General features: G+C 42.6%; 1 protein-coding gene across 5 annotated transcripts in view; it reads left to right on the top strand.

The window, feature by feature from the left end:
* The first annotated feature begins 1,410 nt into the window (after positions 1-1,410).
* Positions 1,411-27,981, top strand: part of LOC149321090 (C-type lectin domain family 2 member B-like) — a 76,053-nt gene continuing 49,482 nt past the window's right edge. For 3 of the 5 annotated variants that reach the window (XM_089515384.1, XM_089515413.1, XM_089515373.1), the window contains exon 1: positions 14,268-14,450. The gene's annotated coding sequence lies outside the window, so the exon portion shown is untranslated. Of the gene's footprint in view, positions 1,872-14,267; positions 14,451-22,292; positions 22,308-27,981 lie in introns of those variants that run through there. The other 2 variants (XM_089515393.1, XM_089515403.1) reach the window with 2 other exon arrangements.

The following is a 27,981-nucleotide window of genomic DNA, read 5'->3' as shown; positions in this document are numbered from 1 at the left end:
GGCAGCCTTAAAAAGGGTTTTCCCCATCATTTGCAGGAATAATTTCTTTAAAACAATACCATTTCATTAACTTTAGCCAGTTTTAGAATGGTGTATCAGAATTCCTGATCTGGTAACTCAAGGTAAACTTACATATATCCCAGTTCATGGTACATGGGGTGAAGCAAATAACTTTAGTGAAGAGACTTCAGCATTCTCCTTTAAAAAAGTAAATAACTTCTGCATGATTACTTGCCCCTGTTATGAGATATAATTCTTTGAGGAGTTTTTTTTAACACTGTATAAATAAGGAGACCATTCGTAGTGTGGTGCAGGTCATACCATAGGGATTTCACCTCTGTTGTCTTCTCACTGCAGGTTTGAAATTGGGGCTAATGGATTTTGTGCCTTCTTGGATGATGAAAAAGCCACTTCAACAGTGTGCTCCACACAACGGTACTGGATATGTAGCAAATCTGCTTATACAGCCTGAACAAAGCTTGAAGACTTCCCAACACAAATGCTTCAACACCATAAATAACCAACAGTGTAAATAACCTGAAATATCAATTTATTGGCAAGGCCCAGGCCAGAACTTGGAAGCATAAGCGGGAGGGAGAACTGAGATATCAGCTTCCACCATGATTACCCTTAGTGTATGTGGATTGCAGGTCGATCCTGAATCTGCGTGGAAAGAAAGTTATCCTTGATGAAGGGACTCCCCTCCCAAAAAGAACAGCCCAGTAGTCTGTGTGGGAGGAGAGAGAGAGCAACTTTATTGATAGGATTCCAACATTTATAAGCGGGCAAAGTGACGTTACAGATGACTAAAAATTCACGTGTACATTACTAAGATTCCAATAATAATAATAATAATAATAATAATAATAATTTATATGTCTCGCCTCTTCCAAGGATCGAAGTGGGATTACATCATCAAAATAATACAATGCAATTGAACAGTCAATAAAATACTAATACTGAATTATAGATCCCTATTAGTTCCTTAAAATCTCCAAACATCAATTCATATACCATCATACTTGGGGGGGGGGGGGTTCTTAATCATCATCTTCTTAATTATTCAGTGTTCATGTCTACTTGGTGTTAGGTTTTAACAATCAGCAATAGAGCATTCAATTTATTTTCCCTTTAGTCAGCCCCTGTACATAAAATGTATCAAAAGAGATACAGCGCATACTGGGAACAGCAGCCTTCAACAGTCCTGCAGCTGCAGCTGTATCTCTCTGTTCCCCTGTTCAAGGTTGTTTCTCAACTGTCAGGACTCTGTAGTATGGCTGTACTAGGGGACCCAATTTACAAATATTAATATCTTTCTCTACTGATTATAATTAAGGAGGGGGGTCAGGTTTCTACTTTCAGAAGTAACAAGTCACATTTCAAAATAAATAATAATAAATAATAAAAATTCTATTTATATACCGTCCTTCCATCGGATCAGGGCGGTTTACAACAGTTAAAATACAACAATTCAACAATAAACATTAAAATTGCACAAAATTACATAAACCACAGAACAATTGGGAATATTATCTGTCCAGTGTAACAAGTTAACTTTCTCTGGTTATATCATTCCAATTATCCCTAATGCCCCTACCCCCAGGAAAGCCTCATTCCCACTATGATTTTGTTGAAGAATTATACTTTGCATTCTCTTTTCCCTCTTTAATTAGGCAGGGATTTCACCCCTCCCTTTTCTCATTCTAACTGTCAATATAAGAGGCAGTTTAACCGACTTTCTGAACATTATAAACTGCCATTGAGCAGTCAGTCATTGCAGTATGCAGTCTGTCACAGTCCTTCTCTGATTGAGTTTAACAGCTGTCTTCCTGCTTTATTAATTCCAGCTAGATTAGGTTTTAGTTTATTGTGTACGTATTTATTAAAGTCATTATTGTTTATTTTAAAACCATAAATTACATGTTTTGTTGTTCTTTGAGTTATTCTGTATTTTTAGGAGGGCAGTTTTATATTAAATAGTCTGACCCACATCTTTTGCTGCTCTGCTGATCAAAGTTAAACTCTAATGAATTAACTTTCATACCTGCATATTTTAGTTTCCCTTTAAAAGGATTAACACCCTGGGAAACTAAAATTGCACCCCACAGATTGAAAGTAATTTGCTGATTGGATGATATGTCCCGAGTTCCCACTTGAAACCAGTTCTGAACCGACTGTGCTCAGTTTCAATGTGATGAAGCGAGGCAAATGCAAAAAACCCGCTCTTTCCAAAAACAGATTTGGAAGTTCTTTTGAAAAGAATCTATTCTGAAGTGTGTTCAACAAGTGGGAACGATGGATCTGAATCACATCATACTGGAGGGGAGGGACTAATGGCAAAGGGGGCTGGCAGAGGGGTGTTTACCATCCTGCTTCAGCTTTTTGGGAAGACCTCTATCCCAGCCCCCCCCCCACCCCCAGCACTGCCTTTGTGCTTTGTGGTGTGACATATCAGCACTACACACACACACACACACCAAGATCCACTCAGATTTTATCTTCAAAATTCAGCCAATTACCAGTTATTCAAAGCATTTTATATTCTCTCACCCCTCCTAACAGACCACTTACCTCTTTGCAATTACTTTACATTGCATACCTAACTACATAAATAATCATATTTCATCTTAAATTTTCTACTAAACAAAACAAAACACCTAGATGACCAAAAGCTGAAAACCCCTGGTCTAAGGATTTAGCCTTAGAATCCACAAAAGCTTCCTAAGTAATAAGTACCTTTGCTAAATGTTTCATTAAGAGCTGAACTTGACTGTTTATTCCAGTTCCTTATTTTAAATACAGCTGAATCATCCAGATTCACATTCAACTTCTGCATTGTTCTTTCTGTGGTATCCACAGAATTTTGTTTTAGTTTCTGTTCAAAATTGTTCAGACTTCCTCTCTGGAATAGATCATCTTGGCAGCTATCTGGGTTTTCCTTTTTGTTTTTAAGTAACACAGGGCAAGAAATAAAAGTTAATGGCCTTGTTTGAGTGCATCCTGTCAACAGAAAGTAAGGAATGAGCTGTAGCTGTAGCTGTAACTTGAAATGCTGACATGTGAATAACATTCCTTTATCTTGATAGTGCTGTTTTCCATTTCTTGAGGATTCTGTGGACCAGTCCTCTTGCATGAAAATCCAGAGTGAATGAGTACAATCATTTCCCCCAAAGGTGATGTACATGATCAATTGTTCTTGTTAACCACACTCAAACTGACTTTGACTCATGGCAACCCTGTGGACGAGACATCTCAACCTCTCTGGTCAGGTCCTGAGGCTGAGGCCTGTGGCTTCCCTGACTGAGTCTAACCACCTGGTGTATGGTCTTTCTCTCTTTCTACTGCCTTCCACCTTTCCTAGCATCATTGCTTTTTCTAATGATTCACTTTTCCTCATGATGTGGCCAAAGTACAACAGGCTCACTTTCATCATCTTATCTTCCAGGGATAGTTCGTCCTTATTTGGCTTCTTGACTGTCCATGGTATCCTCAGCTCTCTTCTCCAACACCAAATCTACAATGAGTTGATTTTCTTTCAATTGGCTTTTTTCACTGTCCAGCTCTGATATCTGTACATGGTGATGGGGAATACAATGGCTTGGACTATCCTTACTTTACTGTTCAGAGTCATGTTTTTACACTTTATGATCTTGCCCAGTTCTTTCATAGCTGCCCTTCCCTTTTCTAGTCTTCTTTCTTGAGTGTAGTCACCATTCCAATCAATATTTTATCCAAGGTATGGGAACTCTTTGACTATTTCAATGCTCTCATTATCTAGGGTGAGTCTTGTAGATCTTCCAAGGTCATCCCTCTGACTTTCTTACTGTTTGGCAGTAAATCTACCTTGGCACTTTCCTCCTTGAACTTCTTCAGTAATTGCTGCAGGTCTTCATTGGTGTCTGCTAGTAGTATCGTGTTGTCTGCATATCATAAGTTGTTAATATTCCTTCCGCCAGTCTTCACTCCTCCTGCCTCCATGTCTAAGCCTGCTCTGCTTGCTATATTTTCTGCATACAGGTTGAAAAAAAAAAGGTGATAATATGCAGCTTTGCCTGACCCTTTTGCTGATTGGGGACCATTCTGTTTCTCCATATTCTCTTCTGATGGCATCCTCTTGTTCTGAGTACAGGGTATGCATCAGGACAATCAAGTGTAGTAGCACTTCCATTTCTCTGAGAGCATTTCATAGCTTTTCATGGTCTATGCAGTTGAAAGCTTTGCTGTAGATTTTCTTTTGGGATTCTCTGTGCACTCCATCCTATGTTTGTAATGTGATCCCTAGTGCCTCTTCTTTTCCTGAATCCAGTTTATGCTTCTGGAATTTCTTGCTCCATGTTGATTGTTGTTGTTGTGTGCCTTCAATTCATTTATGACTTATAGTGACCCTATCATGGATTTTTGTGTGTGCAAGATTTGTTCACAGGAGATTTGCCATTGCCTTCCCCTGATGCTGAAAGGGTGTGACTTGCCCAAGGTCTTGCTCCATACCTGCCTCTTTTTCAGTAAAGCTACAAATGTAAGAGATATTCTGAATATATGAAATACAAATGGAGTCTATAAGGGTGCATCTACACAGAAATAATGCAGTTTAAGTGATATAGATCCATCCTATGGAATCCTGGGATTTGTAATTTCATAAGGTCTTTAGCTTTGTCTGCCAAGGAATGCTGGTGCTTCACAAAACTACAACTCCCAGGATTCTGTAGGATGGAGATTTGGCAGTTAAAGTGCTGTCAAACTGCATTATTTCTTCAGTGCAAATGTACCCTGTTTAGGCAAGAACGTCTGAATTTAGCTCCAGGCTGCAGCTGCAGTCTCCAGCTGAATTTACAGAACTGGAGCTGGTTGAAGGTGGTCTCTTCTGTTCAGTCTGAACCAAATCATCCAGACTAAAGGATGTGTAGTTTAACAAGGAGACAAGGGAAGGAAAGAGGATGAGGAGTTGTGAGAGGACTGGATAACATGGCAGTAGCTCAGCTTTCAGTGAGGTGATGAATTCACTCTGGGCTTCAGTCCAAACTGTTGGAGGTATTTCAGCACTTTGGGATGCTCCTTTAAATTTCAGACTAGAACCCAGAACAGGTACACTGTTCCCGTTGTCTTCAGAGAGACAGCCTTCCTGGGAAGCAATAGAGTTGTTAGGGATGATGGGAGTTGCAGCTCTTCTCCTGGCTTTCACTCTCACCCCCTTGGTCAGCGGAAGAACAACCAGTTTGACCAGTAGCTCTGAGAATTGGCTGAAGATGTCTTCCAATCTTCTCTGGAGTCTGCTGGTTCTTGTTCAGCTCTCAAGACACCAGTCAACACAGTAGTCTTCTTAAAAAGATCTACTTTTATTCTACTATATACACTATGCACAAAACAATTCACTACTCACAAAACTCTCACTACTATACTCCTCAATACCCACACTACTATACTCCTCAATACCCACACTACTATACTCCTCAATACCCACAAAAAGTATTGCCATACATTATTGTTTATATAGACATTTGTCTCTCTATTCATTATACAGTTGCCACCTCCTGGGCGTGTACATACATTATGATTGACATACCATACTTGGCTCAATCTAGACCTCACATTGCATCATACATTACTGTCCACTCAATGACTCTCAGGTGATATCAATTTGCACCTTCTCACTTTGTCATTGCCTCATATGTCCTTGGCTTTCAGGACCTTCTAATTACATTACTTACAACACCTGTGTGACAATTCAATAACTTTTGCTGTGTCATGTTACTTTCAAATACATTCATATACATATTATATTTCTTGTGACTATATATCCCATGTGGCTTTTTCCTGACAATCCCCTCCGAAATAGAATATTGTATGTGAATTATATTGTCATTCCAATCAACTGAGACAATCTCTCGTGTTTTTCAACTGTCAAAGCCTTTGTAAAAATGTCTGCTATGTTGTGTTGTGTCTCTATGTACTTTAACTCTATTTCTCCTTTCTGGACCATTTCTCTTACGTTCTGGTATCTTACACCTACGTACTTTGTTCTGTTTTTCAGACTTTCTGTTTCTGCCATTGCTATACAGGACTGCGAATCTTCATGAATTTCTACAGGAATTTTAAAGCTTTCATTCAAATCAATCAATAATTGTTCTATCCACTGTACCTCATTTGTGACTTCATTCAAAGCTGCGAACTCAGCCTCACTAGTGCTCAATGCTACGTTTGTCTGTTTTCTACTTCTCCACACAATGGGACTTTCGCTGTATCTTATAATCATTCCAGTCACTGACTTTTTGTCCCCTGATTCCGAAGCAAATGAACTATCTACATAACAATTCAAATCAGCATTGCTTTTTCTAATTATCAACCTCTTGTCTATGGTTCCTTTCAGATACCTAATCAAATGTTTCACTGCTGTCCAATCCTCAATTCTCGGGTCGTTTACTCTTCTGGCCAAAACATGAACCGCGTACGAGATGTCTGGTCTGGTATGGCTAGAAATAAACTGTAAAGATCCAACAACACTTCTAAACAATCTTTTATCCTCAAAAGCTCTTGTAACTTCCTCTGACACAAAACTTGTAGTCATCGGAGTTTTCACAACCTTTGCACTATGTAAACCACATTTCTCAATTAACCTTTCAATTTTCTTGCTTTGACTCAGCAAACAATGCCCTTCTTCAGTCCATTCTACATTTATCCCTAAGTAAGACTTCAACATACCTAAATCTTTCAACACAAATTTCTTTGACAATTCATTTTTCACCAACTCAATTTCTTTCTTTGATTTGGCTGCAACGCACAAATCATCCACATAGATCAACAAAATTACATCTCCTTTTGTGTATACACAAGCATCTGCAACACTTCTCTTGTAACCTAACTTCTCCAATTCATCATTGATGCATATATTCCAAGCTCTTGCACTTTGCTTGAGACCGTACAATGCTTTCTTCAACCTGTATACATTCTGACTACCACCTACTTCAAAACCTTGAGGTTGCTCCATGAAAATTTCTTCTTCTAAATTGGCATTTAAATAAGCCGTCTCAAAATCAAAATGCTCTACAATCAGATCTCTCTTTCCTGCAACTGCTAATACCATTCTTAAACTCTCTGCTTTTGCGGTTGGAGAAAAAGTTTTGTCATAATTTTCAAACTGTTCCTGTGAAAAGCCTTTTGCTACCAACCTTGCCTTATATTTCACACTACCATCAGGCATGTCTTTCCTTTTATAAACCCACTTGCAACCAATGACTTTTTTATCCTTGGGTCTTCCTACTATTTCAAAAACATCTTTCCTTTCTAAGCAATCAAATTCACACTCCATTGCTTCACACCACTTCTCCTGTTCCTCTTTAGGAAAATTTTCTATTTCAGCAAAACTTTCTGGTTCTTCAAAAACCAAACAAGCTTTTGCATTGGTCACCACAAATCTGTCAGGAGATTTTCTAGTTCTTTGACTACGTCTAGGTACTAACTCTGTTGTTCTGCCTCTCTCTTCCTCATCTCTGTCTACACTGGAAGTTGTGGCTTTCTTACTGAATCTCTTGTCCTCTGTCATGCGTGTGGTTTTTGGTCTGGACATTTCACTATCTGAGGAGCTATCACTGCTACTCGTGGATGGTTCTTCTGGTTTTACTATAACCCCTCCATTTCCTGGAGATGCTTGGCTTTGGGTCTGAGTCTCTGCCTCACTTGAGTTGCCTAACTTCACAAACACTTCCTTATTTGCATGGAGTTTTTCCCAACCAGCATATCTTTCAAAATTGGCAGATGTCGAATGTCTCACTTCTTTTCCTCCTAAATAGAATTTGTAACTGTTTCCAGAATACCCCAAAAACATCATTCTTCTACTCTTGGGTTCACCTTTGTTTCTAAAGCATGCAGGTGTGTACACATATGCATATTGACCAAAAATTCTTAGGTATTTAAAATTAGGAATTCTACCATATAGAACTCTATAAGGAATATCATCTATTACTGAATGATAGAGTCTATTGGTTATGTGTACAGCTGTCAAAACAGCTTCACCCCAAAAATTATCACTTACACCCGCGTCAGCCATCATACAAGCAGTTAACTTTTTGATTTCTTGAATCTTTCTCTCTGCAAGCCCATCCTCACTAGGACATGCAGGATTTGTTGTGTGGTGTGTTATGCCAACCTTTTGAAACCAATAAAACAATTCATTAGATAAAAATTCCCCGCCTTTATCAGTTATAATTGTGTCTACTCTGAAATCAAATTTTCTTTCAACCATTCTTATCCAAGATTTTAAGCTTTGCCCAGCGTCTGACTTATTTTTCAGTATTCTGACAAATGTAAATCTAGTGTATCTGTCCACAATTACCAAATAATACTTGCAACCTCCTATAGATAAACAGTTTGCGTGGGCAACGTCAGCATGTACAAATTCAAAAGGTCTTCGTGCAATTCTTTTTGTCTTTTTTGCTACAGGATATGACTTAATTTTCACTTGACTACAAATGGTACAATCCAAATGATTTTTACAGTCTGCCACTCTCAGATCAGGGCACATACTGATTAGGTTCTTTAAGCATTTAAAGCTTGCATGACCAAATTTTCTATGTAACTCATGTATACAATCCTTGTGTAACGGAACATTATCAACATTGTTTACATTCTCTACTTTGTAATGATCAACATTTTCCTCTAGAAAATAAAGCTTGTCTTTCTTTAGCCCTATTCCGCAAAGCTCACCATTTAACTTTATCTTGCAAAAATTCTTTTCAAAAATTACAGTGTAGTCCTGATCTGTTAATCTACTGACTGATAATAAATTGTTTTCCAACTCTCTCACATGTAGCACATTTTTAAATTCTTGTTTTAACCCCGGAATGTAAACAGATCCCATTTCTTTTACTGAACTTACTTCATTGCCATTAGCTAGAATTACTGCATTAATATTGGCAGATTTCCTATTTTCAATCAACTCAATGTCATTACACATATTACTAGTTGCACCAGAATCTATTAACCATTTAGAATCTTTTCTATGTTTCTCTTTTATCATTGTTGCACGTTCCTTCTTGTTGTAACTGCCCCTGAAAAATGTCGGCTTGTTCTGTCTCTGTTGCTGAAAGTTCCGCGTCTGCGGTCTGTTATCTCTCTGTCTGTACTGGTCAGCAGCCAATTGTTGACAGTTTCTTTGCAAATGTCCTGCCTTTCCACAGTGGTAACAACGTCGTTTTTCTCTCACGGGAGCTGCTGCTTGGTGTTCTCTTAACTCAGGAGCCTGGTGCAGTCTTGGTGCTGATTTCTGTGAGTCTTCTTTTTCAGACAATCTTCTCTGATTTTCCTCCAAAATTCTTGCTACTATTAAGTCTCTGCTTAGTTCAGCCTCAGGCAGATTCTGAAGACTGTTAGTGATGGAGTCCCATGAACTGTCTAAAGACTCTATTAGGATGTAACATTGCTGTTCTTTGTTTATTTGGACACCTCTTAATTCTGCCTCCACAAACAGGTTTTGCATTTTCTTTAAATGTTCAACCACACACTGTCCCTTAGTCATCTTTTGTCTATAGATTCTTTTAGACCAAAGCATTTTGGCAAAAGCTGTAGTTGGAGTATGTAGCCTTTCAAGAGTCTCCCAAACTTCTTTTGCGGAGCCCTTATCTCTCACATCGTTTATCATGTCCTCCTCGAGCATCAAATACAAGCATGCTTTTGCCTTGCTATCTCTTTCTTTGGCGGCTGCATTTGCATCGGCTGTTAGCCCCGTCTCGACTGTGGCCCATAAACCTTCTTTAATCAGTAGTGACTGTGCATAAACTTTCCAGGTGGAGTAATTGTGGGAGTTTAACTTGCTAAACTTCAACACTTCCATCTTATCTTGTGCAGTGACTCAATTTGGCAAAGTCCTTCCTGAGTTTGCACAGCTGCCTCGTCTCGGGCTTTTCCAAAACACAAAACACTTCACTCACGAGCTTACCAGTGCAGCGTACACAGCTTGCTCTGATCGGTCGTCCACAAAACTTTCTTTCTCTTCCAGGAAAGTTCAGCTTCTGTGGATGCTGGGTGTTCCAGTAACTGGCGCTGGGCCCATAACCCTTGTTAGGGATGATGGGAGTTGCAGCTCTTCTCCTGGCTTTCACTCTCACCCCCTTGGTCAGCGGAAGAACAACCAGTTTGACCAGTAGCTCTGAGAATTGGCTGAAGATGTCTTCCAATCTTCTCTGGAGTCTGCTGGTTCTTGTTCAGCTCTCAAGACACCAGTCAACACAGTAGTCTTCTTAAAAAGATCTACTTTTATTCTACTATATACACTATGCACAAAACAATTCATTACTCACAAAACTCTCACTACTATACTCCTCAATACCCACACTACTATACTCCTCAATACCCACACTACTATACTCCTCAATACCCACAAAAAGTATTGCCATACATTATTGTTTATATAGACATTTGTCTCTCTATTCATTATACAGTTGCCACCTCCTGGGCGTGTACATACATTATGATTGACATACCATACTTGGCTCAATCTAGACCTCACATTGCATCATACATTACTGTCCACTCAATGACTCTCAGGTGATATCAATTTGCACCTTCTCACTTTGTCATTGCCTCATATGTCCTTGGCTTTCAGGACCTTCTAATTACATTACTTACAACACCTGTGTGACAATTCAATAACTTTTGCTGTGTCATGTTACTTTCAAATACATTCATATACATATTATATTTCTTGTGACTATATATCCCATGTGGCTTTTTCCTGACAAGAGTTACAATCAAAGGCATTTGCTTCAGGCAAAGCCCTCTTCAGTCAAGCAAATGTCTTCCTCTTTCAAATCAGGTCTCTGAGGGGAATTTTCATGACAGGGACTTTTTATTCCCACAATCTGACCTTAAAAATATGCTGTTTTTCTGAGGTGACTAAAGTGCCCAGAGCAGAGCTCTGCTTGTTTGCTCTTTTCTCTTAGAGCTTTTATTCTCACTTAATCACTCATCTAATCTTTCTTAATCTGCCTTTTAGTCTTTTTCTTCTTCCTCCTGCCTGATTTCTGCAATGGCTCTGGTAGGCAAAAATGTGAAATTATTAAAAAGAAGGCCCCGAAGCAGAGGAACCACCTTTCCACCTAAAAAGAAGAATACCAAACTCTGTTTCTTGGGTGTGGGAAAAGACTTCCCTGTGCTTGGACTTCTCTGAACTTGGCTGGATTAGGGCTGTCATTCCTGTGCAAGACAAGAAAGAACAAGTAAACAGGGTTTTTATTGACGACAATGCCTCCTTTTGCTTTGTTACCCATGCTTTGCTTTTGTTTCTCCTTCAGGAAATTTATTATCTAGAAACGCCCAAGTCAGTGAGTGTAGCGAGGGAAATATTTCTTAACAGAACATAGAGTTCCTCTTCCTCCAATTGAAATTAACATACTCTTTTCAGGTTACTAATTTATTACCTTGGCGCCCTTTTTAAAACTGTAGGCTCTTTCCAGCTTCCGCTTTGCAACAACGAATTGTCAGAGAAGGGTATTTACCTAAGTAACAGTTGTGGAATCCCCCCCCCCTTTTGCCATTTGTTGTTGTTTTTGTGTGCCTTCAAGTGATTTCCAACCCTATGGCAACCCTAAAGCAACCCTACCACAGGGTTCCCTACCACAGAGTTGTTCAGAGGGGGTATGCCTTTGCCCTTCCCTGAGGCTGAGAGCATGTGACCTGCCCAAGGTCACCCAGTAGGTTTATACGGCTGAGTGGAGATTGCAACCTGGTATCCAGGGTCCTAGTCCAGCACCCAAACAGTTATGCATCACTCCATAATTCCCCTAGGCATCATCCAACAGTCAAACCCCTACCCCACACCATGCCCTCCAACATTAATGTGCAGTACCCAAGTAGGGTTGCCATTTGTCTCAGAAATCCTGGAAAGTCCCAGTCTATAGGGGCTAAAAATGTCCTGGTAGGCTGGGCCAACTGAAGCAGTAAATCCTGGATGTCTCCATCATCACAGGCTGATGATTAAAAAGATTAAAAAGTGGCCGTGGCAATGAAGCAAAAAATGTCTGGCACTGGCAGGAGCCTCATTCCACCTTGCAGGTTCCGGTTGTTACTGCACAGGCATAGCATTGCCACCGTATTCCTCCATTCCTTCCCACCTGACAGGCCAAAAAGGTGGGAAAGGAAAGGAGACAAGCAGAGACTGCCTTGTGTTGTGTGGCGATTGTGGCTGCAGTTTGAGCCATAGTGGAAATTTGCTTCCAAACAGCGCCCAGAGAATCAAGGGAGTCCCTTTACTCTCTGAGGCTGCTTAGAAACTGGGCAGGTTAGGGAGGAGGGCGATAGAGAAAAAGAGGTTTTAGCTTGGCACTGGTACTGAGGTTGAAACATAATGGTAGAAAAAGTGCAATGATTAATGTATTTGAATTTGCATAATCAGAATGCAAATTAATAATATGATTAATGTGTAAATTGGATGCCCAAATATGAGGGACTAGAATATGGCAACCCTATGGCTAAGACTGTGAGCTATGATATGAAAGAAGGAATTAAAAACCTTCCTGTTCCAAACAGCTTTCCCCTAACTTTCTCCCTTTGTAGCCTCCTTCCTCCCCCTCACCGTTATTATTTTTGTTGTAAACATCTTATGCTAGTTGGATATTGCTTGTGATTTTAATGTATAATTGTTGTTATTGTGCATTATATTTTTACTCTGTACTGTTACTGTTGTAACCCGCCTTGATCTACGGAAAGGCGGGCTATAAATAAATATTTTATTATTTATTATTAACTAGAAAAGATTCTAAAATGCAACGATATACAACCGAACACAAAAGTTAAAATTGTACAAGCCATTGTTTCCCCTATTACCATGCATGGATACGAGAGCTGGAAAGATAAGAAGGAGGATAGGAGGAAAATCAACTCATTTGAGATGTGGTGCTGGAGAAGAGTGCTGAGGATCCCATGGACAGTGAAAATAACCAACAAATGGGTCCTGGAGCAGATCAAGCTGGAAACCTCTCTGGAAACCAAGATGACCAAACTGAGGCTGTTGTACTTAGGACATATCACGAGAAGGCATGAACCACTGGAAAAAACAATAATTCTAGGAAAGATGGAGGCAAGCAGAACGTGAGGAAGGCCACATGCTGGATGTATGGACTCTATCAAGGAGGTGACAGGGCAGGTATGAGTTTGTAGGAACTAAGCAGAGCAGTGGAAGACAGGGAGTCTTGAAAACATGTCATCCACATAGTCCCCATTAGCAACAACAACAAATGGCCAAGGGTCCTCAGCCCTTCAACACATTTGAGATCTGGTGCTGAAGAAGAATGCTTCGCATACTGTGGACAGCCAAAAAGACAAACAAACTTAACTAAGGAGGAAATAAGAAAAAGTTAAAGGGTTCCCTAATCTTGGCTCAAACACTGACCAGAATGAAGGCTGCAGTCAAGATATCCAAAGAAGACTGGGAAGGGCAGCTATGAAGGAACTAGATAAGATCCTAAAGAGTAAAGATATGCAACTGAGCACTACAGTTAGAATAATAGAATCCTAGAATTGGAAGAGATCCCCCCAGGGCCAACCAGTCCAACCCCCCTTCCATGCAGGAACTCTCAATCAAAGCATCCAGCCTCTGTTTAAAGACCTCCAAGGAAGGATACTCCACCACTCTTTGAGGGAGTGTGTTCCACTGTTGAACAGCCCTTACTATCAGGAAGTTTCTCCTAATCGGCCAGGTCCTTGTGTTCCTCAACTCCATGTACAGATGGAAGAGCTGGACAGTGAACAAAGCGTATAAAAAGAAAATCAACTAATCTGAGCAGTGGTGCTGGAGAAGAGTGCCCAAAAGACCAAGAAATGGGTCCTGGAACAGATCAAGGTAGACATCTCCCTTGGAAGCCAAGATGACCAAACTGAGGCTGTTGTACCCCGAAAAACCCACAAAAAACAATGAGGCTGTTGTACTGTGGCCACATGTTGAGAAGGCATGGCTCACTGGCAAAGGCGATGATTCTGGGAAAGATGCTGGGAGCAGAAGAAAGAGGGGGAGAGCACAGAGCAGAGGGATGGCCTCAGCCAAGGGGAGGGGCTGGCAGGACCTGAGCAGAGCAGTGGAGGGCAGGGGATCTTGGAGATGCTGCAGCCACAGGTCGCCTTGAATCGGTATCAGGCAGCCAAGAACACCACAGCAATGGCAGCCTTCCTTTCTTCCCCGCTTCCGTCTTCCGGATCCAAATGCTCAAAGCTTGAACTTGGCCCAGTCACAAAGGGCGTCTCTCTCTTTCGTTCTGACACTGTTCTCCCCTGGCCAGCCTCTCCCTCCTTGTTTACAGACAGATCCTGGAGCCTGGGGACAGAAGTCTCCTTCCCCTTGTCATCGGAAAATCATGCAGATTCCCATCATCCGTGGTGCGCTGGCCTCAAGGGTCCCCTACTGGAGTCTTTTTGGAGAGCCCTGATTCTTGCTGTTGGCTTTCAAGTCCTTTCCGATATGCTCAGAGGTTTGTCTGACTTTTTCTTTTTCTTTCTTTCTTTTCTTTTTTCTTTCCTCTGAGGTTGAGAGGGTGTGACTTGCCCCCAAGGTTCCTGTCCCAGCGGGATTTGAACCCTGGCCTCCCAGCTTCCCAGCCCAACGCTCAAACCACTACACCAGCCTGCCTCCTGGCCCTTGCGATGGATTTCCAATTGATGGGGCAGGGACACCAGTCTTTCTGGCTGCTAACCGACCTGCTTTGCCCCCAAAGAGTGGGGACCTCAGAGTGGAGTCAAGATGGCAAAAGGCCTTGGTGTGGAAGAGCAGAGAAGTCTGGAGAAACTGCAGCAGTTTGCTTTGGCCTGTGTCTACTGGCAAGTCCAGGATTTGGCCCTCTCTCCTCTTCCAATTAGGGCTGCATCCACACTGGAGGAATAACCTGGTTTGGCACCACTTTAACTCTTTTCTGGCTCAAGGCTATGGAATTCTGGGAGTTGGAGTATTTTGTGGGGTCCAGAGGGCAGGGCTCTGCCTTCTCTTGGGTTGCATCCACACTGGGGAGATAATCTGGTTTAACTCCACTTTAACTGTCCTGGCTCAGTGCTATGGAATTCTGGGAACTGTAGTGTCCTGAGACATTGAGCCTTCTCTGCCAGAGAGCTCTGGTGCCTCAGCAAACTAATAACTTAAATTATTATAGATGTTATTACTATTCTTATTATTTTAAAAATAAATTATTATTATTATTATTTTAACATAATAAATTATTATTATTAATTTAAAAATAATTTATTATTACTATGGGAGTTGGAGTTTGTTGTGGGGCCCTTGGCTTGAGGCTATGGAATTCTGGGAGTATCATCTCTGCCTCCAGCCTCCTGTTTCACTTTCTTCACATCTATAATCTGGATTGAAATCCCTTTCCTCTGCATCTGCATTAGGAAATAATCCAGTTTTAAGTGTCCTGGCTCAGTGCTATGGAATTCTGGGAATTGCAGTGTCCTGAGACATTGAGCCTTCTCTGCCAGAGAGCTCTGGTGCTTCAGCAAACTAATAACTTAAATTATTATTAATATTAATATTATTTTAAAAATGTTATTATTATTATTTTAAAATAAATAACAACAACAACAACAACAACAACAATGGGGGTGGAAGTAGCTGCAGGCTACCACAGCCCCATAATCATTCTTCTTCCAGCAAACTGAAGTAAGCTCCCTATCCAGAATGGACAGGGCCAGGGCAGTCTTCACCCTCCTGAAAACTGCTCCACCATTTCCCAAGAAGTGAGACCTGGCTATGGGTGGCACAAACTTAGTTCCATTACAACTCTGTATATCCTGTTTACTGTAGCTAGCAGGGAGCAGGAGGTCAGAGCAAAAGTCCTAGCAGAGTGTAGGCAAAACTTACAGATTGCGGATATCAGGAAGCTAAAAGGGATAAGCACAGACGTGGTCCAAAATACCATTCCGAGGGTCTAGTAATCAGAGTCCAGTTCAAATTATCATATTTCAAGAAATATGAAACAGAGTAGCAGTGCAGATCTCCAGGATGGATTGCCAGCTACACTGAAGTGGCTGGCTCCTTCTACGTATTGGTGTGCCTCAGCCAGGGGTGTAAACATCTCAGGGTGTCCTTGCGAAGCCTACTTGGTGTCCTTGGTGCCTCACAGTAGGCTCTGGGACTGGCATGGTAAGATCGGTCTCTTCCTCCTCTGAGTCCTGCTTGTCTTTGGAGGCTGCAGAGGAGGAGTCCCCCAGCCCAGGGTACTTCTCTGAAGCTCCAGTCACCCGCAAGTCCATCTCTGCCTCAGACTCAGAGTTCCTTTCCTCATCAGCCCCAGGGCAGGCTATGACACTGTAGCACCTCAGTTGTGGAGCCCTCTGTGAAGGTAAGCTATGCTGGCTCTTTCTGGACTGAATGATAGTGCATCTACACTGTAGGAATAATGCAGTTTGATACCACTTTAACTGCCACACATCCTATGTAATCCTTGCATTTTTAGTTTTTGTGAGCCAGTGTGGTGTAGTGGCTTGAATGTGACTCTGGAGAGCAGGGCTTGATTCCTCACTCTGCCATGAAACCCACTGGGTGACGTTGGGCAAGTCTCGCTCAGCCTCAGAGGGTGGCAATGGCAAACCTCCTCTGAACAAATCTTGCCAAGTTAACTCTATGATAGGTTGGCTTTAGGATCACCATAAATCAGAAATGATTTGAAACCATATGACAACAACGAGACACCAGTACTCTTTGGCAGAGAAAGCTAAAGCCCAAGTAGAACTACAAATTCCAGGATTCCATCGGATGGAGCTACAGCACTTAAAGTGGTGTCAAATTGCATTATTTCTACAGTGCAGAATTTCTTGAATTTCCAGCCCATAGCCAGTGCTGTATTGTTCTATATGGCTTTTGTTGCTTAAAACCTGGGTTTACATTACAGGCTGTCTGTTTACTTCTGAAACCCAGTCTTAATTTCTTTTTAAGTAATGCTTACAGCAAAGGGTCTAGGGATTTTAGAAGACCACAAGCTAAGCATTAGTCAACAGTGTGATATGGTGGCCAAAATAGCCAGTGAAATTCTCCACTGCATTAATAGAATCCTAGCATCCAGATCAAGGGAAGGAGTGATGTCCCTCTACTTTGCTTTGGTCAGAGGCCACCTGGATTACTGAGTCCAGTTCTGGGCACCAGAGCAGAATGTTAACAGGCTGGATGTCTAGAGAAGAACAACCTAGATGACCCAAATTCTAGAAAGCAAGCTGTATGATAGACAACTTAGGGGGATGAATTTATTTAGCTTGAAAAAGATGCTAGCAATCTTTATTTATGTGAAGGGATTTCATGTAGCAGATGAAACAAGTCTGCTTTCTGCTGCTTCAGGGACTAGAATATGAACCCATTACAAATTACAAGAAGAGACGTTCCACCTGCATACTAGGAAGACTTAATTTACTGTAAGATGAGTTTGACAATAGGATGGCACTGACCATACATATTTATTGATGGCAGTCTCCTTTTGTTAGTATACCATGAGCCAGTATGATTATGGTACAACTACCAACCCCAACCATAAGATATTTTGTTGCTGATGATATTATAATATCATCCTTCCTTTCTGAATGAATTTACAGGAAAGAAAGAAACTATTGTAGCCAATCAGCACAAGGATGTTCCTGGTTCCAGGCATCTTTTGGGGAGTGGGGGATTGCCTGCTTCTTAGATTAGATCACTTGAGATGTATTGGTGTAGACTGGGCGGTTAAATAACAAATCTCTCACACACACACATACACACACACACACACACACACACACACACACAGCTTATTTTTGTAAAAGAAAATAACACTGAAATTTCCAAACAGGCCCTTAGCTAGGCTTTTAGGGGCCCTGGGGCAGAAAGTACATTTGGGCCCCCTATATTTTTTTATGTCCTGAGCCACAGGCACCATCTTGGCACACCACTATTTATATGGGGTGCATGTCGATGACGTGGCTCATGCGCCGTGTCCAAATAGTGCAGCGCATGAGGGACGTTTCAGCGCCACTCCAGAGTTCTTATGCTTCCTCTGTTGCAGTGGACAAAGGAGCTGTGTGTCATGGTTCGGTTGTCATAATTTTCTACCACCAAACCGGGACAAAATGTAGAAAAAATGTAGTATAAAATTCACCCCAAAATGTAGGACAAGATTTACCCCCAAAATATAGGACATTTAAGAAAAATGGAGGACATAACCAACTAAAAGCCAAACAATTATTAATTTTTAAAAAATTAATATAAATGCTTATATTATGGAGATCTTGTTGCACCTCTGAGGCTAAATACATCTGAGGAAGCAGACTTTAGGAAAGCTCATGCTGCCAACTTCTTTCTTTCAGTTAATACTCCTTCTACTACTAATAATAACAGAATTCAAAGACATTGAGATTTTGGAGCACCTCTGAGACTAAATGCATCTGAGGAAGTGCGGCAGGAGGCAGTGGTGGAGGAGAACTAAGGTTCGATCCCTTCTCTGGGCATAAAAAAACCCACTGGGCTTGTCACACTCTCTCAGCCTTAAGGGAAAGTGAAGGCAAATCCCCTCTGAACAAATATTCCAAGAAAACCTTTGGGCAAGTCACACATTCTCAGCCACAGTGTTACCCATGCTTCTCCATATAAATTTTGGTATAAATGATAGCCCTTAATGACCCCTAGATGAACTCTAATAGCCTGTCCACCATTGCCAGCAAGGCATGAGGACATGTACACACACCCCTGAGGGGCACCCACATCATCATATCTAGGGAGTCGCATAAGAGGATTATCATAGGATCAGGAAGAGCAAATGTTTGCCTTGCCTGAGGCTCTTGCCCCCTTCCAGGGTCTGTTGTCCGAGCAGCTTAAGACCACTAAGACAATCAGACAGGGACATCCAGGTGAAAAGAAAGTAATTAAACACCTTTGTTCTCACCATCAAGCACCTTTGCCAGAGGCAAGATTTTGCCTATAAATATCATCAGATTTGCCTGTTCACTGGGCCAATCTGGACTTCAGGGGAAAGCTCTGTCCCTTTGAACCCTGCCCTGGCTCCTGGCCAGTCATTCCATGGCTGAGCCTCTTGCCATCCTCATCATATCCCATCTGGATTCCTGGAGGGAGTCTACATTCTGGTACGTATCACCCCAATGATGCCTAAAATCCTATTCCATGCTAACCTCTGCTTTTCCTGAGCCTTATACAGTGGAACCTCGCCATATGCGCGCTCGCCATACGCATATGTGCATATGTGCTCAAGCCGCGCCGCGTCCCATTCAATTGAATGGGCACGTGCGCCTGTTGCGCCCCGCGTGCGGCCATGTGGGGCTCGAGCATAGGCGGAAATCGCCATACGTGGTGGGATCCAGAACGGATCCCCCGCGTATGGCGAGGTTCCACTGTATGTGTGTGTGTATGCTAGTGAATCGTATGTGTTTTTCCCCTTATAAATAAATTGGTTATTAATTCTAGAAGTCTGTCTCAGCTCCATTTATTGGGATCCCCTGGTCTACTCCATATACACAACGGGAGACGATTCTGCAAGGGCCGTCGTAGCAGGCCCTCCTCTTGCAATATTTGAGCTAATAACAATAATAATAAAATTCCCTTAAACGGACCCTTGGTTACAACAGAGGATGGCAAAGTCAAACCCTATCTGAACAAACTTCCCAAGAAAACCTCTTGAAGGCACACATAATAGCCTCGTACACACCAAAGTCACCAAACACAAACTCTCAGAACAAACCAAGGAAACCCACTAGGCATGTAAGTCACACACTCTCAGCCTTAAGGAAAGACTGGCAAATGCAAACTCTCTGAACAAACCAGGACATTTTGAAATTCCTCCAGGCCAGAAATGTAGGATGTGTCCTGGATAAAGGATGACGTCTGGTCACCTTGATAAAATGAGGGATGTTTTGACATTGCTCCTGAGCAGGGCTGAAATGTGTGCCGTGTCCTGGATAAAGGAGGACGTGTGTCATCCTACCAAAAATGGAAGACATTTTGACATTCCTCCTGGCCAGACGGTTGAAACATAGGACACATCCTAGAAAAGGAGGACATCTGCTCATCTTACAAAAAATGAGGACATTTTGAAATTCCTTCTGGGCAGAAGTCTGAAATGTAGGACGTGTCCTATAAAAGGAGGCCAGAAAAGAGTCAAGTCTTGATATCTGCACCCCAGAACATACCCAAGTCCTAGAATCCCATAGCCTTGGGCCAGAAAACAGTCAAGCTTTGATATCTGGGCCCCAGGTCCCAGAATCCCATAGCCCTGAGCCAGAAAAACAGTCAAGCCTTGATATCTGGGCCCCAGAACATGCTCCAACTCCCAGATTTCCATAGCTTTGACCCAGAAAAAGAATTAAAGTGCTACCAAACCCGGTTATTTCTCCAGTGTGGATGCAGCCTGATGCAGCCTCTCGTCACTCCCTTCCTCTCCTCCAGTGCTCCCTTTTGCCGGCCTGGCACCTCTCCCTCAGGCCCCCATATGGCCACGACTTGAGTCTTCCTGACTTCCCTGTTGTTGGGAGAGGGGGGCTGGGCGGGCCATGCAGGAAAGACAGAGAGAGATTGGCGAAGCAAGGGAGGGCGGTGAGGGGCCCCTTTGATTGGGGCCCCCGGGCCTTGTCCTGCTTGCCCATACGCTAGCTATGGGCCTGTTTCCAAAACTGCTTGAGGGATATCTGGCAGGGTGATAAGCATTTCTAGTTCTCCTAGAGAGAAACTGTATCACCCTGTGTCTAAATGTATTTCATTTTCTCTCAGGGCATGTGTCATCCTGACCATGTTTTAAGTTCTTCTGAGGACAGTTTTCTCTAGCTTCCACTCTATTACTCCATCTGTAGGCAAAGACATGTGGTCCTTCTCAGCCGCCATCCCCATGGCATGCCTTTTGGTAATTTTATGATTTTTGCAGAAAAGTATTTTAATTGGATGCATGCATATGCTGTGTTTTATTCTCATAGATTTGTTGTAAATGTTTTAAGACTCTTATAAATTAGTTGTGTTTTCAATGGGGCAGTTTTTTCAATCATTTCCCCCTTTTTAAAATTATAATAATTGTGTTTTTGTTGTACTTTTACAAAAATCTGTGCTAAGGACCTGCTTTGGGTCTCATGTTGGGAGAAAGGTGGGACATTAGTTAATTGTTCACATGGTGGATGCATGGTAAATTTTGCATTTCAATGCATGAAAGTCGAAAAGGAGGGGAAGGGAGAGCCAGAAAGGTGAAGTCTTTGCATCTGACAAAACTGTATGGGGCTTGGATAAAAAGTCAGAGCAGCTGAACCAAACAGACTGACTGACATGTCATTCTGGAAAACTTTTCCCTGCTCCTTATTTAGTTCTGATGTATTCTGCTGTATACCTACACTGCTTCCTCTGCTGTTCTGCAATTTCATAATTAAAGTGTTATACATGTATGAAGCAGAATTAGACAGAGCAGAATTACATAGAGCAGAATTATACTTCTTCAGATTATAGGCAAGGCGGCACCGTGGTTAAATGCCTGTGCTGCAGCCAATCGCTCACAAACCATAAGGTTGTCAGTTCAATACCAGCCAGGGGCTCTGGGTTGACTCATCCTGGCCTCCTTCCATAGGTTGCTAAAAAGAGTACCCAGATTGTTGAGGCCATTAGCTTACACTTTGTAAAACCGCTTAGTACATCAGTAAATGGTATAGAAATGTACTTGCTATTGCAATTTTAAAATGCTCTTCCTATGTGGAACCATCTTTGAAGGTGTGGGAGGGGAGGCTAGCTATGTGGAAAGATCCATCAATTCTCTCCTTGTTGTGCTATTTTTTCAAATGGTGGACTGTCCATATATTTACTAGTCTGTGGAATATAGAAAGCAGGCTGCTTCCACCTCTGAGGAAACAGGTGAGTCCAAGGGCAGAAGACCTGGGGCTTCAACCCTGCAAACCCATGCTCCACTACCCAATGGGTGTCCGGGAAAGCAGCCAAAGGGCTGATAAGGCAGCTAGTTCTCAAACAAACAAGCCCCCTCCCAGCACAGCAAAGTCAGTGAGAGCTACACAGTCCTGGAGATTCACAGTAGTTCTACCAAAAGGGATTACTAAGAGAATTGTCAGACGGTCCGAGGTTCAGGATAACAGATAGGCAGGTCGATAAAGCAGTCCAAGGTCAAGGTTTCCAGGTAGTCAAGACAAGAAGCCAAGGAGCCAGAGACAGAGTTTTTCCTCTAAAAGAGTCAGATATCCACTGGCAAAGAACCACACATGCTCCAGGTGCTTAAGAAGGCAAGGAGCCGGCCTTCAGCTGTGTCTGATTACGAAGACGCTTCTGATAAAGCCTCCGAGATCTTCGAAGGCCCTCTCTTTCTGCTCGACGCTCATTGAAGGTAGGCACACTGCCCAGATCCTCCTCCATGTCCACAGCCTCGGCACCAGGCAAACTTGACTGCTGAACCTCTGGAGGGGCCATAGGCTCTGCTCCAGCAGAACTAGGGCCAGCCTCTGGCTCCTCCATTACAGGTTCAAGCCCCAGGGGCTCTGGCTCCTCCATTACAGGTTCAGGTCCCAGGGGCTCTAGCTCATCCTCTGAGTCCTCCAAGCCGTCCTCCAGGCTGGGCATGACAATGGGTCTCATCATCACTTTGGTTTTATGGTTCCTCTTTTCAGACAGGGGCTCTTATGGCTGTGTAAAAATAAAAACAGCTGTTTGCTTTCCTGCTTCCTCCATAACTCCAACTCATATCAGCTGACCTTTGTGTACTTAATCTTTCCACTCCCAATTGCCCTCTTAAAATTGCTGTTCTTGTGTAAAGCAAGAGCCAGTGTGATCTATTGCCTCACTAAAACTGTGGAGTCCAGGTTCAAACTACCAGTCAGGTGTCATTTATTACATTCCTATTTTGTCCTTCCTCAAGGAGTGCAAAGTGACATAAATGGTCCTCCCTATTTTTATCATGGCAACAGCCCTCTGAAGGTGATATAGCTCTAACTGGAGTAGGAAGAAGTAGGCTGGAGTAGCAACCTCACAGTGCCACTGTCCAGACCTGTTCTAATAGGCAGGAGCAAAATCGTGGAAGCTCAATGCCTCCGGCTCCTGATCCACAGAGCCAGAGCCCAAAGCTGCTGAGAGATCAAGACAGTGCAACAGGAGTGCTCTCTCCTCTATTAAGGATTGCCATTCATCAGGAGAATCAAAGCTGATCCATTCCCCAGTACAGATCTCAGCCCAGACAAGAATAGGTCTAGATCGGGGTCGGCAACCCCCGGCACGTGGGCCGGATCCGGCCTGGCGAGGCGGCAGGACAGGCCCCAGCCCGGTCCTGCCACCGATTGCCGCCAACACCAGGCAGCCGTGGGCAGGGGAGGAAGGGAGGGCGGGGGTCGTCCTCCTCCTTCCCAGCCTTCCCTTCTTGCCGCTGCCTGGCAGCCGTGAGGAGGGAGGAAAGGGGGCGGGGGAAGAGAAGGAGGAAGAGGAGGAGGAGGGAGGGAAGAAGGAGGAGGAAGAGGAGGAGGAGGGAGGAAGGAAGGAAGGAAGGAGGAGGAGGAGGAGGAGGAGGAAGAAGAAGAGTAGCAGCAGGAGAAGGAGGATTTCTATTCCATTTGTACAGGTCTGCTGTGTTTTAACAATGATAATGGTGATGATGATGATGATATCAGTCAGTTTCTGAGACATGCACTCACTCTTTCTGAAGGTGAGACAGTGTGACTTTCCAAAGTGCATTTCTGTGTATTTTCAGTGCTTTTAATGCTAAAAGGTCTGCTTTAACAATGATGATGATGATGATGATGATGATGATGATGATGATGATGATATTGATATCAGCCAGCTTCTGAGGCCCAAATGTCCTCCATTTTGATCATGCCAAAAACATGCATTTATATTTACATTTTTTAAAAATCATCAAATTTTTTCGCATGTCCTCCATTTTTTAAAAATGTGTCCTACATTTGAAAATGTTGTCCTATATTATTTATTTATTTATTGGTTTCGGCCCCCCAGTTGTCTGAGGGACAGCAACCCGGGCCCCAGCTCAAAAAGGTTGCCTACCCCTGGAGATAATCTTCACTGTTCTAAAGGACCTAGAATTGCATTAACACAACTTTTTCAATACATTTCCTTTAAAGGGTTTTTCCCTAATAGTTTAACAAGGTAAAATAGAATTCCAAGATATACTGATCCGTGTTACTCTGGATAAGTATGCAAAGGGATCTTTCAACACAACTTCTTTTTCTCGGTTGGTATGCATCCACACTGCAAATCTGGTGGCTCCATTATATGGAATTCTTGGAACTGTAGTGTGTTGTGGCACCAGAGCTCCTGTCAGAATCCATAGTCATGGTTCTGTCATGATGGTTAAGTGTTCATATGTATGATTGTTCAATGTGGGGTTTGTATTGTGGACTGTATAGTGGACAACTGTATTGGGACCATGTATGGTGGGAATGAATATGTGCTGGCAAGGAGGGCTGGGCAATGGGGTGTAGTGTCTTTGATTTATATGTTGAGAGATAGTGCCTGATCTTCCAAGGAATTTTAGGAATGTGGAGGACTGTTTTTACTGCAGCAGAAAGTTAGAGTCAAGGTATGCTACAGAGGGGAGGGCAATTTGGTGATAAACGGAACCGTTAGAATTTTGCTTGGGAATAAAGTTTTGTGTGCCAATTAGTGAGTAGATGGAACTAATTATTTTGTGTCTTAATATTATGGTGGGGAAGCAGGAAGCCTCAGTTCTGACCTAAACGCTTTGCTGGAAGTTTCGATCCTGATATCTTCAATAGTCTTTTTTCCCCACCACAATAAGACTGTTTGCCTGTACATTGGGAACTGAGTTTACTGGTTCCGACAGTTCCACTATGCAAACTACCAGAATTCCATACATGGACTCATGGCAGTGAAAGTAGTGTCAAACCGGATTATTTCTGCAGTGTGGATGTAGCCTTGGTCTCAAAGCTCCACAAGAATCCTTTGCAAGGTAAAAGACACAAGAGCTGGGGATGCTGCCATCTAGTGGACAATAACATTAATAGCGATAGACAACAACTGTCCCAGGGCAATGTACAATGTGGAGTAAAACAAAACATAGCTAAAAATCAAACTTTATTTATTTGATATCCCACCTGTCTCCTAGTGTAGGACTCAAGGCACTTTATGACATGGAATAAAATAAAACAACAACTAAAAATTAGACTTTATTTATTGTGTTGGAGTGAATGGTGTGATTAAAAAACAAGTATGGTATATGACACCTTAAAGTCAATGTGTAATTCAAAGATGGGGAGTGCAAAAGCTTTTTGGCAGAGACAGTGTGCCACCCAAATACTCAGCTTCATTTCTATGCAAACAAGGGCCCGTTACAGACAGGCCTTAAAATGTGTGCTCCGTGCGTGCTAGGGTTAGAAAGGGGAGTCCTTTCTGGACACCCCCAACCCTAGCACGCGTGGAGCGCGCACAAAATGGCGGTGGCCGTTCCACACGGCTGCCGCCATTACGATGTCATGATTGTGCCACCTCCAAACGAGGCTGCGTGGACGTGATGTGCTTGCGCGCGCGAGGGTGCTTAGAGCGCCCTTTACACAGCGCAAGAAGGAGCTCCGTTTCGGAGCTTCTTCTTGGCTTTGCATCGCTGGGCGCAGCCTTTAGACAGCTGCATCCAGCAACGCAGAGGAGAAAGGGACCAAGTGGCCCCTTTCTCCTCCTCCCCGCCACCGCGTCAAGCCCCAAGGACACCCCTTTCCAGGCTGCGGGGAAGGGGCCTTTTGCCGCTTCCCCGCAGCCCGGAAAGCGGCGGATCGGGGCCTCAGTGGCTGCCGTTCTAACCGCTGAGGCCCCGATACACCGGGGAAAGGTGCTCCTACAGGCCGCCCCAAAGGGGCGGTCTGTAACGCGCCAAGACCACTTATATTTCTCAAATGCTGAAAGATATGGGATGGTCAATTGACTACACAGATTCCCACATAGTTTGTGAATCTTTGGATGCATCTATACTTAAGAAATAACGGAATATGGCAGCACTTAAACTCCTGTGGCTCCATCCTACAGAATCCAAAATAATTCTGCAGGTTGTATATCTCAAGGGTTTTCTGATACATGAAAATATTTTTAGTGAAAGATCTAATTTGGAAAAACAAGTGTTATGCAATGATTCAATAAACCACACATAATGTGGCCTAAATACTATTCATGAACTAGAGCAAAAATCTGTTGGCTGGGTTTCACAAACCAACTTACAGTGCAGTCTGAGGATGACACACCCAGACACAGCCAAAACAATAACACAGCAGAGTACAGGGGGAAAAAATCTCCCATCTATTGGTATTGGCAATGCACTGACCACCTTTCACACTTGAACTCACAGACACAGTTGATTCATTCAAAGTCTTTGGAGGTTTTATGTTCAGTTGCAATATGATACAAATATATACAAACTCCTCTCTGACTTCCAATGAACTTCTCCATCTACTTTACATCAGCAACTCACAACCAACCAACCACATCCACAAGTGACCTGTCTCCTGGTCTACTTATATATTGTGTTGGCTATGAGTCATCATCTGCTGCCACACAGCATGATGCAACTTTTGCAGTAAGGGGCTGAACAGCACTGGATTGGAGACTTGGCAACTACATGCTACAGCCCTGATCTGGCATTTCCACAGCGCAAAAAGGAGCCGCAAAAAGTGACTCTTTTTTGCACTGCAAAAAGGGTGCCTTTGCCACCTGGATTGGCACTGGATCATCTGGATGCAGCGCCAAAGGAGCACTGTGACGCCACCTGTCATGTAGTCAGGTACATAGCATGATAGAAGTGTAAGGGCAGCATTGAGTTGTGTGTTGTGTGGACGCCATGCCCCCATTCTGTCTTGAGGCTGGTGTATAGCACTGGTCTGTACAGCCCCTTAGTTTGCATCATGTCATGTGCTCAGCATTCTATGGCTATCCCATAGAATATGATATATGTCACCTGTCAGTCAAAATATTTTCTCGGTTGGTTAAAGGTATATTTCTCCAACAAAATCCTCTTCTGGAGTGATCCCACCAGGTATACTCTGCCACCCAAGATAAGCAAAACAGAAGGATGCCATGCCTTATACTATCCAAAGGTCCGTGAGAAATCCAAGCTAATCAACAGGCAGTGACATCACTATGGTTGGTGTCACCTCCTTATTGACCTCCTCCCATACCACACCATATAAACAAAACAAACAAGCTTCATTTATATACCGCTTCATACTGGCTAAGCAGTGTCTAAGCGGTTTACAACTGTAAGCTAATTTGCTCCCAACAATCTGGGTACTCATTTTATCGACCTCGGAAGGATGCAAGCCTGAGTTGAGCTTGAGCCCTTTTGCTGGTGTTGAACTCGCAACCTTGTGGTTTTGAATGAGTGGCTACAGTACAGACATTGAACCACTGCACCACCAGGGTTCCGCTAGTAATGTTTTTGGTACTAATGTTACTCATAAATCGTAATTTCCATATATCATTGAATGTAATGGTAATAGTTGTAATATATATATAAAAAACCCTAGCAAAATTAAAATTATACCTTTAAATTTTAACATTAAATGCACAGAATAAATGTATTTACATATACATTGTTTCATATGCTTAAAATGAACATTTGATAAAATGTGATGTTTTTAAAGGATGGAAGGATGAGTTGTTCCTGGAGCCCTGTAGGATGTGAGTGGCTGCAATCCCAGCATTTAACCACTGCACCACCAGGTTTATCTAGAATAATCAGATTGAACAATTTATGTTATTGAAATTCTCCTTTTCCTCAAGTATCTTACTTTAAAATAGGAGATCTGGGGACCTGCCATTCATAGGGAAAGTGCTTTTGCCTCAGGGCTGGCCTTTCTGCCATTTTTGTCTCAAACATCTTCCCTTCTCAATGGAGATTTTTTTTTTCTGGCTCAAGTGTTATTTCCCCTTCAGGCAAATGTTATTAGCCATGATAAACAACAGATATATCATGAAAATAAAGCACAACTTAAATCCAGTGATAGACAAAAGTAAAAATAAAAGTAACAAATCCCATAATGATGCACTTAAGTCTT

This window comes from Sceloporus occidentalis, unplaced genomic scaffold (genome assembly GCF_023333645.1).
Source record: "Sceloporus occidentalis isolate IW3139 unplaced genomic scaffold, rSceOcc1.0.p SCAF_1, whole genome shotgun sequence".
Classification (NCBI taxonomy): Eukaryota; Metazoa; Chordata; class Lepidosauria; order Squamata; family Phrynosomatidae; genus Sceloporus; species Sceloporus occidentalis.
Note: the sequence above shows the minus strand (reverse complement) of the source record. Positions and strands in the feature narration are given on the sequence as shown.